Below are 11849 nucleotides of genomic sequence, written 5' to 3'. Positions count from 1 at the left end.
GTGCCACGGCTGAAAACAAGGTCGATGGGAGCGGTGAAATGGGGAGTGAACCATAAATGTCAAAATGTAGATTTAAAAGAGGCGAAAGAGCTTCACAGAGCTGCAGATTTGGATAATAATACTCATCACATATTCAATTCAGTTTATTTTGTATAGCCCAGAATCACAAATTACAAATTTGCCTCAGAGGGCTTTACAATCTGTGCACATGCGACATCCTCTGTCCTTAGACCCTCACATCCTCTGTCCTTAGACCCTCACATCCTCTGTCCTTAGACCCTCACATCCTCTGTCCATCCTCTGTCCTTCCCTCACATCGGCACAGGAAAAACTCCCCTAAAAAGCCCTTTAACAGGGAGAAAAAAGGAAGAAACCTCTGGGAGAACGACAGAGGAGGGATCCTTCTGGACAGAATGCAATAGATGTCATGTGACCAGAATGAACAGCATAACAGAGATACAACACATTCAATGTATATGACATAAATGATTCATATAATAAGACTACTTATAATAACAGCAGCGGAGACCACAGTCTGTCAACATGCTGACCAGGCGCCCACCCCATGTGGATATACTGTACATTTTTATTCCTGTTCTATCTTTATTTTGTTGTATAGTATGTGTATTTATTGTCTGTGTAGTTGTATAGTATGTGTATTTATTGTCTGTGTAGTTGTATAGTATGTGTATTTATTGTCTGTGTAGTTGTATAGTATGTGTATTTATTGTCTGTGTAGTTGTATAGTATGTGTATTTATTGTCTGTGTAGTTGTATAGTATGTGTATTTATTGTCTGTGTAGTTGTATAGTATGTGTATTTATTGTCTGTGTAGTTGTATAGTATGTGTATTTATTGTCTGTGTAGTTGTATAGTATGTGTATTTATTGTCTGTGTAGTTGTATAGTATGTGTATTTATTGTCTGTGTAGTTGTATAGTATGTGTATTTATTGTCTGTGTAGTTGTATAGTATGTGTATTTATTGTCTGTGTAGTTGTATAGTATGTGTATTTATTGTCTGTGTAGTTGTATAGTATGTGTATTTATTGTCTGTGTAGTTGTATAGTATGTGTATTTATTGTCTGTGTAGTTGTATAGTATGTGTATTTATTGTCTGTGTAGTTGTATAGTATGTGTATTTATTGTCTGTGTAGTTGTATAGTATGTGTATTTATTGTCTGTGTAGTTGTATAGTATGTGTATTTATTGTCTGTGTAGTTGTATAGTATGTGTATTTATTGTCTGTGTCTGTGTAGTTGAGCTGCTGCAACATGAATTTCCCCCATGGGGATCAATAAAGGAATATAATAATAATAATAATAATAATAATAATAATAATAATAATAATTATTATTATTATTATATTATTATTACAGTAGAATTATCACACAAGTTAGTGTTATAATGTCATTTTCTTTAGGAAAACTGGCTTATTTATGTCACAATACAAACAGGCTCAGGGATGCATGGCAGCCACACTATTTGAGTTTTATTCTGAAGCTCAATCCCAGAGCTTCCAGTCTGAACCAGGCTGTCTCTGGCTGACCTGACGCAGTTCCCCCCCCATCTCCTCCTCCTCCTCCACCCTCCTCCTCCTCCTCCTCCTCCCTCCTTCCGGATCAATGCCACCGTCACGTGACCTGTCACACAACTGATGTGTGTCACGTTTTAACCAGGAGGAGCTGTGGGAGGAACTGTGGGAGGCAGGGAATCATCCTTAAAGGGCTTCTGCATCTGTTAGTGGAGCCTCCTGTGTTCTCTGCACAAGTACTGCAGGATTTGCTAATTGTGCATTACACTTTATGGCTGCAAAATGAAATTCTGAAATATAATCTAAACATTTTAAGCAAACAATATGAGGTTTAATTCTCGCAGTGCTGGAAGTAGTATTTAAATTATTATTATATTCCTTTATTGATCCCCATGAGGGAAATTCAAGTGTTGCAGCAGCTCAACTACACAGACACAGACAATAAATACACATACTATACAACTACACAGACAATACAAATACTATACAACTACACAGACAATAAATACACATACTATACAACTACACAGACAATAAATACACATACTATACAACTACACAGACAATAAATACACATACTATACAACTACACAGACAATAAATACACATACTATACAACTACACAGACAATAAATACACATACTATACAACTACACAGACAATAAATACACATACTATACAACTACACAGACACAGACAATAAATACACATACTATACAACTACACAGACAATAAATAAATACTATACAACTACACAGACAATAAATACACATACTATACAACTACACAGACAATAAATACACATACTATACAACTACACAGACAATAAATACACATACTATACAACTACACAGACAATAAATACACATACTATACAACAAAATAAAGATAGAACAGGAATAAAAATGTACAGTATATATAAAAATGTACAGTATATAAATACTTATGTAAAAGTACCAGTGTACTTGAAGCAGTGATGTACATGTACTCCAGAACTGTGCTTAAGTCCAGTTTTGAGGATTTATACTTATACTATTGTCCTTTTTTTTTTGCTCCACTTCATGTATTTTAAAAATTTGGTTGCTTTTCAAATTCAGATTAATAACACAAATAATAATAATAATAATAATAATAATAATAACTTTATTTATATAGCACCTTTTAAAAACAAGGTTTACAAAGTGCTTCGACAGACAAGCCAGCAAAACAGTGCATAAGAATATATATATATATATATATATATATATATATATAATAATAAACAAACAAACAAATAAAATAAATATAATACACCTACAAATCAATTAAAATCTATTATCAAAGGATAAAATTAGACTTCATTGATCCTCGTGGGTAAATTCACAAGCTACCCAGCAGAATATTAAGTCACATATTTATAATTGTATCACTTATTATAATAATATAATATTAATTATTCGCAAATGGGCCATTTTGCATAATGTGTACTTCATGTGAACAAATGTCTCAATAAAGTTATTGAATTAAAAAAAAAAAAATCTACCCGGCATGCAATGCGCGGTGATCGCCGGTGAACGAACCTATTTCCATCCGGGTGCTCCGGTCACCGGGATTCTACCGGGACGGCTCAACCTCCTCTAGCTCTGCTAGCTCTGCTAGCTAGAGGAGGTTGAGCCGGCCGGTCCACCGGTACCGTGAAAAACACCGGTAATCCGGCACACCGGTATACAGGAGGATGAGCCGTCCAGTGAAACATCCGTGAAAACATCATGACATTACGTCACTGAACCGCTACTGTGACCAACATGAAACATTAAATAAAGAGAATAAAACATTAAATAAAGATAATGAAACATTAAATAAAGATAATGAAACATGAAATAAAGAGAATAAAACATTAAATAAAGAGAATGAAACATTAAATAAAGAGAATAAAACATTAAATAAAGAAACTAAAACATTAAATAAAGATAATGAAACATTAAATAAATAGAATAAAACATTAAATAAAAATATTAAAACATTAAATAAAGAGAATAAAACATTAAATAAAGAGAATGTAAAGATAATGAAACATTAAATAAAGATAATAAAACATTAAATAAAGAGAATAAAACATTAAATAAAGAGAATAAAACATTAAATAAAGAAACTAAAACATTAAATAAAGAGAATAAAACATTAAATAAAGAGAATGAAACATTAAATAAAGAGAATAAAACATTAAATAAAGAGAATAAAACATTAAATAAAGAAAATAAAAGATTAAATAAAGAGAATGTAAAGATAATGAAACATTAAATAAAGAGAATGAAACATTAAATAAAGAAAATAAAACATTAAATAAAGAGAATAAAACATTAAATAAAGATAATGAAACATTAAATAAAGATAATGAAACATTAAATAAAGATAATGAAACATTAAATAAAGAAAATAAAACATTAAATAAAGATAATAGATGATATTGCAGCCATTAAATAAGATCTTAAAAATAAGAACTTGAAAATTTAAATATATACATATACCGTATTTTACTATAAGGCGCACTTAAAAGCCTTTAATTTTCTCAAAAAACGACAGTGCGCCTTATAATCCGGAGCGCTTTATATATGGATTAATTCTGGTTGTGCTTACTGACCTGGAAGCGGTTTTGTGTGGTACACGGCGCTCTGTCAACATGTTTTAGTACGACTTTGGTAAACTACAAAGAAACCGCAGCAGCATCACGGCCACCGTAGTCAGGAGCGTCACGGAGTAATACACACTGTGCTTCACCATCACATTACAGTGTGTGTGTATAAGGTTCACCATCACATCACAGTGTGTGTGTATAAGGTTCACCATCACATTACAGTGTGTGTGTATAAGGTTCACCATCACATCACAGTGTGTGTGGATAAGCTTCACCATCACATTACAGTGTGTGTGTATAAGGTTCACCATCACATTACAGTGTGTGTGTATAAGGTTCACCATCACATCACAGTGTGTGTGTATAAGGACCAACATGGCTCCTGTCAAGAGACACGCTGACGACGCGGACTGAACACTCAAGGCTGTCAGTCACGCAGTAGAACATGGGAATAGAGCAGCTGCGAGAGAATTCAACGTTAATGAATCAATGGTACGGAAGTGGAGGAAGTTTGACTGACTGACTGTTTTGTTTCGCTTAATGCGCCTTATAGTCCGGTGCGCCTTATATATGAAAAAAGATCGAAAATAGACCATTCATTGACAGTGCGCCTTATAATCCAGTGCGCCCTATAGTGCGGAAAATACGGTACCTCAATATTATACTTCACAACTTGAGTTAATGTACTTTTCCACCAGTCTGGGGAACTTCAATATTAAGAGAGAGATCTGCAATCTGAACATAAATCAAGTCTCTGCCTGGATTTAAAAAAAGGGACAACTAGATAAGGATGAGTGTTTAACCAAAAAACACAGTGTACTAAATAAATACTGTACACGAAATAAGCCCATGTTGTTGTCCAATAAAGAATGTGTGTTTCTGGTGCATGGAAATACAACTGTTAAATGTTAATTGTAATTAATTTACATACTGCAGGGCCTCTGATTACAGAATACAAGACATCATGAGCCTTCCTCGTAGCACTTATTGAATTCGTATTCGTTTACTGCACTTATCCTATTGCAAATTTCCCCGCTGCGGGACTAATAAAGGATTATCTTATCTTATCTTATTCGTAGTAGTTTGTTGCACTTATTATATTCGTATTAGTCTGTTGCAATTATTGTTTTCGTAGTAATTTGCCTCTGCACTATACTTTTGCTCTGGTTTATGCTTTTAGATGCTTGTTTAAGAAAGGAGATGCACATATGACTTCTGGTGACTAGTAGTTCTCTTGAACTATGTTGAATACACTTCCTGTAAGTCGCTTTAGATAAAAGCGTCTGACTAAAATGAATGTAATGTAATGTAATGTAATGTAATGTGAATGTTGTTGTCCAATAAATAATGTGTGTTTCTGGTGCATGGAAATACAACTGTTATATGTTATTTAATAATTATTTTACATACTGCAGGGCCTCTGATTACAGAATACAATACATCACACACTACACAATGTATTATATATTATATAGACAATTAAGGTCCTAGGCAATAACAGGAAGTGAATGTTTTTTGATTTTTTTTTTAAACATGTAAAGAAAGCCCTGCATCCGCAAAGCATCAAAAAATTGAGTTATACTCTTATTGGTCCTCTCCACGGAAATCTTTAGTAAAAGGCGAAAGATTTATGCGATCTGAAGAGAACCAAGAGATCTACCTGCAGAACCTCACTGAGAACGACCAGGTTCTCGGCAGAACTACTTTAGGTGACGGTTCTCTGTCAATCTTACTTACACAAAAAAAAAACACTCAAACCACATAATGTGCAAACACACAAAGACACACTGATAAATTATAGTGAGTCAGAATGTTATTGTAGTAAAAACACACGTTTATTTAACGTTATTTAGCGAAGCCATGTGGTGGCGCAATGCATGCTGGGATTCCGGTATATATACAGGTCAAATCTTTCACTTCAAAAAAAAAAAAAAAAAACTACCCGGCATGCAATGTCGCGGTGATCGCCGGTGAACGAACCGGGTCACCGGGTCACCGGGATTCTACCGGGACGGCTAGAGGAGGCGGCTCAACCTCCTCTGCTAGCTAGAGGAGGTTGAGCCGGAGGTTGAGCCGGCACACCGGCACACCGGTATACAGGAGGATGAGCCGTCCAGTGAAACATCCGTGAAAACATCATGACATGATATGACGTCACTGCAGCGCAACTGTGACAAACACGAAAGATTAAATAAAGATAATAAAACATTAAATAAAGAAACATTAAATAAATAGAATAAAACATTAAATAAATAAAACATTAAATAAATGAAACATTAAATAAAGATAAATAAAACATTAAATAAAGATAATAAAACATTAAATAAAGAGAATAAAACATTAAATAAAGATATTAAAACATTAAATAAAGAGAATAAAACATTAAATAAAGAGAATAAAACATTAAATAAAGAGAATGAAACATTAAATAAAGAGAATAAAACATTAAATAAAGAGAATGAAACATTAAATAAAGATAATGAAAAATTAAATAAAGAGAATAAAAGCACTTATTGAATTCGTTTACTGCACTTATCCTATTGCAAATTTCCCCGCTGCGGGACTAATAAAGGATTATCTTATCTTATCTTATTCGTAGTAGTTTGTTGCACTTATTATATTCGTATTAGTCTGTTGCAATTATTGTTTTCATAGTAATTTGCCTCTGCACTATACTTTTGCTCTGGTTTATGCTTTTAGATGCTTGTTTAAGAAAGGAGATGCACTTATGACTTCTGGTGACTAGTAGTTCTCTTGAATACCTATGTTGAATACACTTCCTGTAAGTCGCTTTAGATAAAAGCGTCTGCAATGACTGTAATGTAATGTAATGTAATGTAATGTAATGTGAATGTTGTTGTCCAATAAATAATGTGTGTTTCTGGTGCATGGAAATACAACTGTTATATGTTATTTAATAATTATTTTACATACTGCAGGGCCTCTGATTACAGAATACAATACATCACACACTACACAATGTATTATATATTATATAGACAATTAAGGTCCTAGGCAATAACAGGAAGTGAATGTTTTTTTGATTTTTTTTTTAAACATGTAAAGAAAGCCCTGCATCTGCAGAGCATCAAAAAATTGAGTTATACTCTTATTGGTCCTCTCCACGGAAATCTTTAGTAAAAGGCGAAAGATTTATGCGATCTGAAGAGAACCAAGAGATCTACCTGCAGAACCTCACTGAGAACGACCAGGTTCTCGGCAGAACTACTTTAGGTGACGGTTCTCTGTCAATCTTACTTACACAAAAAAAAAAAACACTCAAACCACATAATGTGCAAACACACAAAGACACACTGAAATTATAGTGAGTCAGAATGTTATTGTAGTAAAAACACACGTTTATTTAACGTTATTTAGCGAAGCCATGTGGTGGCGCAATGCATGCTGGGATTCCGGTATATATACAGGTCAAATCTTTTCACTTCCAAAAGATGAAAGATTAAATAAAGAGAATGTAAAGATAATGAAACATTAAATAAAGAAAATAAAACATTAAATAAAGAGAATAAAACATTAAATAAAGATAATAAACATTAAATAAAGAAATAAAACATTAAATAAAGAAAATAAAACATTAAATAAAGAGAAGAAACATTAAATAAAGAGAATAAAACATTAAATAAAGAGAATGAAACATTAAATAAAGATAATGAAACATTAAACCGGGTAAAGATAATGAAACATTAAATAAAGAAAATAAAACATTAAATAAAGATAATAAAACATTAAATAAAGATAATACAACATTAAATAAAGATAATAAAAATAAAAATGAAATCATTAAATAAAGAAAATAAAACATTAAATAAAGAGAATAAAACATTAAATAAAGATAATAAAACATTAAATAAAGAAAATAAAACATTAAATAAAGATAATAAAACATTAAATAAAGATATTAAAACATTAAATAAAGAGAATAAAACATTAAATAAATAATAAAAATAAATAAAGAAATGAAACATTAAATAAAAGAATAAAACATTAAATAAAAATAAAACATTAAATAAAGAAACTAAAACATTAAATAAAGATAATGAAACATTAAATAAATAGAATAAAACATTAAATAAAGATATTAAAACATTAAATAAAGAGAATAAAACATTAAATAAAGAGAATGTAAAGATAATGAAACATTAAATAAAGAAAATAAAACATTAAATAAAGAGAATAAAACATTAAATTAAATAAAACATTAAATAAAGAGAATAAAACATTTAAAAATTAAATAAAGAGAATGAAACATTAAATAAAGAGAATAAAACATTAAATAAAGAGAATAAACATTAAATAAAGATAATGAAAAATTAAATAAAGAGAATAAAAGATTAAATAAAGAGAATGTAAAGATAATGAAACATTAAATAAAGAAAATAAAACATTAAATAAAGAGAATAAAACATTAAATAAAGATAATACAACATTAAATAAAGAGAATAAAACATTAAATAAAGAAAATAAAACATTAAATAAAGAGAATAAAACATTAAATAAAGATAATGAAACATTAAATAAAGATAATGAAACATTAAATAAAGATAATAAAACATTAAATAAAGATAATAAAACATTAAATAAAATGTAAAGATAAAACATTAAATAAAGATAATAAAACATTAAATAAAGAAAATGAAACATTAAATAAAGATAATGAAACATTAAATAAAGATAATGAAACATTAAATAAAAGAATAAAACATTAAATAAAGATATTAAAACATTAAATAAAGAGAATAAAACATTAAATAAAGAGAATGAAACATTAAATAAAGAGAATAAAACATTAAATAAAGAGAATAAAACATTAAATAAAGATAATGAAACATTAAATAAAGAGAATAAAAGATTAAATAAAGAGAATGTAAAGATAATGAAACATTAAATAAAGAAAATAAAACATTAAATAAAGAGAATAAAACATTAAATAAAGATAATACAACATTAAATAAAGAGAATAAAACATTAAATAAAGAAAATAAAACATTAAATAAAGAGAATAAAACATTAAATAAAGATAATAAAACATTAAATAAAGATAATAAAACATTAAATAAAGATAATAAAACATTAAATAAAGATAATAAAACATTAAATAAAGAAAATAAAACATTAAATAAAGATAATAAAACATTAAATAAAGAGAATAAAACATTAAATAAAGAGAATGAAACATTAAATAAAGATAATGAAACATTAAATAAATAGAATAAAACATTAAATAAAGATATTAAAACATTAAATAAAGAGAATAAAACATTAAATAAAGAGAATAAAACATTAAATAAAGAAACTTAAAAGCCTTTAATTTTCTCAAAAAACGACAGTGCGCCTTATAATCCGGAGCGCTTTATATATGGATTAATTCTGGTTGTGCTTACTGACCTGGAAGCGGTTTTGTGTGGTACACGGCGCTCTGTCAACATGTTTTAGTAGACTTAGTAAACTACAAAGCCGCACCGCAGCAGCATCACGGCCACCGTAGTCAGGAGCGTCACGGAGTAATACACACTGTGCTTCACCATCACATCACAGTGTGTGTGTATAAGGTTCACCATCACATCACAGTGTGTGTGTATAAGGTTCACCATCACATCACAGTGTGTGTGGATAAGCTTCACCATCACATTACAGTGTGTGTGTATAAGGTTCACCATCACATTACAGTGTGTGTGTATAAGGTTCACCATCACATTACAGTGTGTGTGTATAAGGTTCACCATCACATCACAGTGTGTGTGTATAAGGTTCACCATCACATCACAGTGTGTGTGTATAAGGACCAACATGGCTCCTGTCAAGAGACACGCTGACGACGCGGACTGAACACTCAAGGCTGTCAGTCACGCAGTAGAACATGGGAATAGAGCAGCTGCGAGAGAATTCAACGTTAATGAATCAATGGTACGGAAGTGGAGGAAGTTTGACTGACTGACTGTTTTGTTTCGCTTAATGCGCCTTATAGTCCGGTGCGCCTTATATATGAAAAAAGATCGAAAATAGACCATTCATTGACAGTGCGCCTTATAATCCAGTGCGCCCTATAGTGCGGAAAATACGGTACCTCAATATTATACTTCACAACTTGAGTTAATGTACTTTTCCACCAGTCTGGGGAACTTCAATATTAAGAGAGAGATCTGCAATCTGAACATAAATCAAGTCTCTGCCTGGATTTAAAAAAAGGGACAACTAGATAAGGATGAGTGTTTAACCAAAAAACACAGTGTACTAAATAAATACTGTACACGAAATAAGCCCATGTTGTTGTCCAATAAAGAATGTGTGTTTCTGGTGCATGGAAATACAACTGTTAAATGTTAATTGTAATTAATTTACATACTGCAGGGCCTCTGATTACAGAATACAAGACATCATGAGCCTTCCTCGTAGCACTTATTGAATTCGTATTCGTTTACTGCACTTATCCTATTGCAAATTTCCCCGCTGCGGGACTAATAAAGGATTATCTTATCTTATCTTATCTTATTCGTAGTAGTTTGTTGCACTTATTATATTCGTATTAGTCTGTTGCAATTATTGTTTTCGTAGTAATTTGCCTCTGCACTATACTTTTGCTCTGGTTTATGCTTTTAGATGCTTGTTTAAGAAAGGAGATGCACTTATGACTTCTGGTGACTAGTAGTTCTCTTGAATACCTATGTTGAATACACTTCCTGTAAGTCGCTTTAGATAAAAGCGTCTGCTAAATGACTGTAATGTAATGTAATGTAATGTAATGTAATGTGAATGTTGTTGTCCAATAAATAATGTGTGTTTCTGGTGCATGGAAATACAACTGTTATATGTTATTTAATAATTATTTTACATACTGCAGGGCCTCTGATTACAGAATACAATACATCACACACTACACAATGTATTATATATTATATAGACAATTAAGGTCCTAGGCAATAACAGGAATTGAATGTTTTTTTTGATTTTTTTTTAAACATGTAAAGAAAGCCCTGCATGCGCAGAGCATCAAAAAATTGAGTTATACTCTTATTGGTCCTCTCCACGGAAATCTTTAGTAAAAGGCGAAAGATTTATGCGATCTGAAGAGAACCAAGAGATCTACCTGCAGAACCTCACTGAGAACGACCAGGTTCTCGGCAGAACTACTTTAGGTGACGGTTCTCTGTCAATCTTACTTACACAAAAAAAAACACTCAAACCACATAATGTGCAAACACACAAAGACACACTGATAAATTATAGTGAGTCAGAATGTTATTGTAGTAAAAACACACGTTTATTTAACGTTATTTAGCGAAGCCATGTGGTGGCGCAATGCATGCTGGGATTCCGGTATATATACAGGTCAAATCTTTCACTTCCAAAAAAAAACAAAACTACCCGGCATGCAATGCGCGGTGATCGCGACTGTGACAAACACGAAACATTAAATAAAGATAATAAAACATTAAATAAAGAAAATGAAACATTTAGTACAGGTCCTGGGGAAGATTTGTATGCGCTTCATTTAGCGGAGACTATCTCAACTGTTATAGACTAATATTACCCCACTGAACAATGTGTGATGTGTGCCAAAATCTCTATCCGGGACGAAAGTCCTGAAAATGACCACTATAGGTGACACTATTATCACAATACAGGTGAATGGGACTTTTTTTTTCCTTTATAGATATCCTAATCAATTTCTACCAGATTAATCT

The 11849-nt window shown here is 31.2% G+C and overlaps 3 non-coding genes across 3 annotated transcripts; all 3 read right to left on the bottom strand.

The window, feature by feature from the left end:
• Positions 1-5689: 5689 nt before the first annotated feature.
• On the bottom strand, positions 5690-5802 carry LOC129091870 (U5 spliceosomal RNA). Its single transcript, XR_008531247.1, has one exon. It is a non-coding gene; the product is annotated as a U5 spliceosomal RNA (small nuclear RNA).
• Positions 5803-7214: 1412 nt separating this feature from the next.
• Positions 7215-7327, bottom strand: LOC129091859 (U5 spliceosomal RNA). The gene has a single exon (XR_008531237.1). It is a non-coding gene; the product is annotated as a U5 spliceosomal RNA (small nuclear RNA).
• A 3807-nt stretch (positions 7328-11134) lies between these two features.
• On the bottom strand, positions 11135-11247 carry LOC129091868 (U5 spliceosomal RNA). The gene has a single exon (XR_008531245.1). It is a non-coding gene; the product is annotated as a U5 spliceosomal RNA (small nuclear RNA).
• Between the last annotated feature and the right edge of the window lie 602 nt (positions 11248-11849).

Source organism: Anoplopoma fimbria, chromosome 5 (assembly GCF_027596085.1).
Source record: "Anoplopoma fimbria isolate UVic2021 breed Golden Eagle Sablefish chromosome 5, Afim_UVic_2022, whole genome shotgun sequence".
NCBI lineage: Eukaryota > Metazoa > Chordata > Actinopteri > Perciformes > Anoplopomatidae > Anoplopoma > Anoplopoma fimbria.
Note: the sequence above shows the minus strand (reverse complement) of the source record. Positions and strands in the feature narration are given on the sequence as shown.